Here is a 5,432-nt window from a genome sequence, read left to right on the forward strand (position 1 = left end):
AAATGAGGAGGAGACTTATATGAACTGATGCTGAGTGAGGGGAGCAGAACAAGGAGAACGTTCTACACAGTTACAGACACATGGTATCTATAAGGACTAACTTTGATAGACTTGGCTCTTCTCATCAATGCAAGGTTCAAAGACAGCTCCAAATCACTCATGATGGAAAAAGCTATGCATATCCAGAGAAAGAATTACAGAGTCTGAATGCAGATTGAGGCAAACTATTTGCTTTATATTTTTTTCCTTCTTTTTTGGTTTTGTTTCTCCTTTCTCATGATTCATTCCATTGTTTATAATTCTTCTTTACGACTTGACTATTCATGTAAATAAGTTTAATGTGAAGGTATATGTAGAACCTATATTGGATTACATGCCATCTTGGCAGGGAGAAAGGAGGAGAGGGAAGGAGAGAAAATTTGGAACTCCAAAACTTGTGGAACTGAATGTTGTAAACTAAAACCAAAAAATAAAAAATCATTTTCTGGGACAGGCCTCGTAAATCTCTGACTAGTACTAGTACCTCACCTCAAATAGATCATACTAGGCTGGCTCCTCTCGTATGCCCACTATGCCTGAAGGCAAACTAATGGTGAGCTATGTGGTAGTATTGTTTGGAATATAAATACTCAAATGTTGTAAATAATCATGGTAGAGTGTAAGCTCCCTGAAGGAAGGGGCTTTTTCCTTTGTGTTTTTTGCTATCCAGTCCTCAGCACTTACCATAGTGCCTTACACACAGTAGGTGCTTAATAAATGCTTTTGAAAATGAAATGAATTAGCTACTGGACTTCCCTCATTCACTTCTCAACCTCTCAGTCCAGTCATTTTACTTCTCTGCCCCTGGTTTCTGGACCTATCTATCCAACGGTAGCTACATCAAAAGAGCCATCAAAGGGTTGACTGAATTCTTGTTTTATCCAGAAAGGTCTTATATCATTAACACCTAAGATCCTGAAAACACAGTCTTTCCTCCTTCTTTTCTGAAGGAGACTCTGAACCAGATTTGACACTGACTTTTAACCTCTATCCTTCATACACAGGCTCTACCTTCAATCGAAGGTAAGATAAGCTGAGCCAAAGAGGCAGTTCCTCTATTATGAAGGAAACACTGCCTTAATGGGTATTTTTTTTTCTCTTTTTCTTCCTAAAATACTCTCTAGAGTTGATGATGACAGACTGGCTTTCTTTCCTTTTTTCTTTTTTTTATTTTTGGCGTACCTCTCTTCTCCAGCTTTCCAGAAAAGAAGGAAAACACAAATCTCGGGGAAAGAACCAGCATTACCTTATAATGGGTGGATATTACTCATGATGAGTCTCCTGTGGTGAGAATCAGGTTTGGTGTTCTAGGAATGTCATTTTTCACTTAGGTGTTGCAACAATTCAGCTAGCAGCTGTTGTGGGGTGAAAGACCAACACAAGCCTAACAACAAGAACACTGCCAGCACAGATTCTTTTGATCTGCTTTACTAAGGAAAGCAACGTTAAGGGGTTAACAATCTTATTTTAATCCAACATATACATATAAATTCACTTAGTTCAGGAGGAAAAGCCAGCAACCTGAACTTCAGAGCAAATACAAATACAAACATACATTAGAAACAGACCAAATCACAATTCACAGTTACCAAAAGCTATCAGCATCTGAGTTCATAAGCCCAGGAGTTTGGCAACAGCTGGCCCAGAGTCATGTACCATTCCTCCTGTGGCTCAGAGCTCCAAGGGAGAACTCCAACCTCTGGGTTTATATATCTTGCTCAGGGTCAAAGGTGAGTCACACATGCGACTCACCCATGTGACCAAAAAGCATCACAAAAATTCTCCTTAAACCCACGTGGTCTAAAAGCCTCTGATGTCACAAACATGTCACTCAAACCCATGTAAATTGGGCTTTCCCTTGAGGCAAGAGGGTCATCAAAGACTCCTAATTTAATCAAGGAAACAAAGGCCAAACTCTTCAAGGGCACTTCTTGATTGAATAAGTGTTAAAAGCCCATCTTAATTACCAATGCATTAGGGTGAGTAGGGCACCAAGTTCACATCCCTGTGAAGCTCTGTCTTGTCCTTAATGTTGAATCTCCTAGACTGAACATTTTCCCATGTCTTCCACCTTATCCCCAATAGATTGTAAGCTTCCTTGAGAGCAAGAACTATTTTTTGTTTGTTTTTGTATCCCCAGGACTAGTACAATATTTGACATATAATTTGTACTTAATAAATCCTTTTCTAGTGAATGTTGAATGAAGGCCACCATGAAGATAATGAAAGTTTATTCTCACATGTCTGTTGCAGAGCATGCAGAAGTAAAAAAAAATTTATGAACAACTCCATAAAATCCTACTAAATCAACATAAATTTTAATACTTGGTGACTTCAATGCCAAGGTAAGCATGGGGGAAGGACAGTGGAAGAGAATAAAATGTTGAGGGAAAGATGGCTCCAGAGTAAGAAACAATATGCCACAAAGGCTTGTAAACTCCCTAGAAACTGCATGCTATATATTATAAGTAACTTCTTCAAGAAGATATTTAAGAGATACTGGACGTGGTAAACATTTACATCATAAAAATAAAATTGATTACGTCTTAATAGAAAAGAAATTACTCATTATTGATGTGGGAGCCATTTTGAAATCTGCTGTCTCCATACCTTGAAATTGTGGGGAAAAGATAAAACTATCCAATTAGAAGAAGAAACAAAAGTAAGAACACTTAGTGTGCAATTAACTTAGCTCTAATCTGATGTATAGCATCAATAGATAAAAGAACAGACATGGATGTATATTATCATAATTTTTAAGGGAAGTTTAACAAATAAATATGAATTCTGCAAGGAGAACAAAAGAGCTTAGAAACTGTCTTTGCTAGCAAATATTTTATCTTCTTGTCAAGTCCAGATGAATGTAAATAACAAGAAACACTATTTAGAATATCATTTGTAATATCTTACAGAGGAGGGTGGTAGTAGATTGCAAACATTACTTCATAAAGCAGTAAAAAGTGGGAAGGAAAAATGTCAAATTTAGAGCAGACAGAGACAGAGAGAGATAGAGAGAGAGACAGAGAGGGGGGGAGGTTAGAATTGACACGAATTGGCAAAAGAGGTCAAAGATAACTCTGAGGTTTCAAATTTTGGAGGCTGTAAGAATGGTGGTTTCCTCAACCAAGATAGGGATGTTTTAAGAAGAGGGAGGTTAACAGTGACTGGGACACAGGATAGAAAGATTACAAGTTTGGAAATGAGATAAGAGTAAAATAAAATAAGTGAGGTGGGGGAGAAAGAGACTTTCTCTACTTCCGTTGTATGGAACCCCAAATTTTCTTCTCAGATTGGGAATAATGAAGAGGAAAGGTGATGGTGGATGGGGACGGAATCAAATTAATTAGAGAGAAATATGGGTCACCTCTCCAAAATGGCGTTGTAGGGCCAGTTTTTCTTATTTCAGTCCCTGTGTGATCTAATTTGAGCTGTGCCTGATGCTGCCCCCTAACACTTCAAACAATCTCACCAGTAGGAAGACTACCAACCTGGATTTTCTAGGATTCTCTGAACACTCATTCTACCAATGCTATGCCTCCTACATTCTCAGCTCCAAATTCTGAAACTGTTCTAAGCAAATGGTTGCTGTGACTTGATACACGTGGTCCTACATTCCTGGTGGCCTAAACATTCTCCACCACCGCCATCCTGGGTGAAAACTTTAAGCTGCTGTGAGGGTTACAGGTCCTATTACTCGGGAACCCAGCTATTTCAATATACCCACGATTTTGTCGATGTGAGGGTACAACCTCTACACGTCTCTGCAGATAGTTTACTAGATTTCTGGGGCCTCTCATGATCAGTTTTCTGATGTATTTTCTGATGTATATTCTGAGGTTTCGACATCTTTTTTAATTATCTTGAAAAGTCTTTACTTTCCAGTTTGGCGATATACATCATAACTTGAACTCCACTAATGCACCCTGACACACTGACATGGAATGCAGTGGGAAGTCTAAACCACATTGAAAAGAGGAGACCTTCATTCAAAGTAATAATTGACAAAATCTCAAGGAGTCTCAATCTATTAGAATGGTATTCTAGTCCAAGCTCTCAAGCAGGCTGGACGCTTTGATCAAGCTCCTTCAATTCCTCGGCCACAGTACAATCTAAAGAGCTTAGACGCTATCTTTGCTAGCAAATATTGTATCTTCTTGTCAAGTCCAGATGTATGAAAATAACAAGAATATATCAAGAAATAACAAGAAACACTATTTAGCTTTAGTTATTTGCACACACACAACTTTTTGACTAGGCTTCTATTTTGTTTTGTTTGTCATTCACAACTGTATAGTAGCTTTCGTATGACGACAGTGGGATTGGTTGAAAGAGTTCATGTTGCAGCGTAGACAAAATTCAGAATGTCCTGTTAGAGAAAGAGTAGAAAAAAACACAGCTCACAGAGTAGCAGGTGGGCAGTGGAAAGTTGGGAGAAAGGAGAAAGATGAAGAAAGAAGTTTCTCCCCATCTCGGAGCCAGCGAATATCTGGGATGGATTCTGGCTCTAGCGGGATTGAGGATAAAAGAGGAACAGATTGAATATGCTGCTTTCGGCGGTACCCAGGACTGGGGTCTTCTTCCCCTAGTGAAGCATAAAGACCCCAGACTTAGAAAGGACCTGAACATGTAATCTTAGCCTTTCAATCCTCTGACCTTCAGGTAGAAAAAACAAAACTTCCAAAGACACTTTACTGTCAAAGGCCACAAAACACAGTGTCACACTCCCTTCTCTTTTCCCAGTATCTTCTCCCTCTTAAGGATCTTGTCTCCCCAAAATGCAACTGTCTTTTGGGTTTATTCCATGCCCAAGCCATTTGCATCTTTATCTTGCTCCGAAATTAAAACACACACGCGCACCCACACACACAGTGGGGGGCGGGAAATCACAACTCGGAGAGTTTCTGAACAGGAAAAGTTTCTGTGTTTGGTTGCGTGGCGCTAAATCTCGGAGATTAATTTTGTCCAGTAGGGGGCTCCCAGTACCAAACTATTTTAAAAATTTCCCTAAGTCAGGAAAGTTTAGAGCGGCTGAAAACTTCTGTCTGAATTTAAAATATCCTGATGTTCTTTTAAGCGTGGCTCGTTGGTCTAGGGGTATGATTCTCGCTTAGGGTGCGAGAGGTCCCGGGTTCAAATCCCGGACGAGCCCTTTTGTTTCGGAAACCCCTTGCATAGGACCTAAGGCAATAGTCGGAGATGTAAAGCATTTATATTTTTCTCAACTTCCCATATAGGGGGAAAAAGCCCAAAACAATAACCAACCCCTTTTGCAGAATACTTTTTATCTCAAACTATTGATGTGTAACATCATTAGATTTTTTATTTTTACCAACAGTGCTGTATACAAAACATATATACAAGACAACTTGTACTCTACATTACTTAACATATAT

At 39.1% G+C, this 5,432-nt stretch overlaps 1 non-coding gene across 1 annotated transcript; it reads left to right on the top strand.

The window, feature by feature from the left end:
- Nucleotides 1–5,116: 5,116 nt before the first annotated feature.
- On the top strand, nucleotides 5,117–5,188 carry TRNAP-AGG. Its single transcript has one exon. It is a non-coding gene; the product is annotated as a tRNA-Pro (tRNA).
- Nucleotides 5,189–5,432: the final 244 nt, after the last annotated feature.

The sequence above is a fragment of the Trichosurus vulpecula genome, chromosome 8, assembly GCF_011100635.1.
Source record: "Trichosurus vulpecula isolate mTriVul1 chromosome 8, mTriVul1.pri, whole genome shotgun sequence".
Taxonomy (NCBI): Eukaryota; Metazoa; Chordata; class Mammalia; order Diprotodontia; family Phalangeridae; genus Trichosurus; species Trichosurus vulpecula.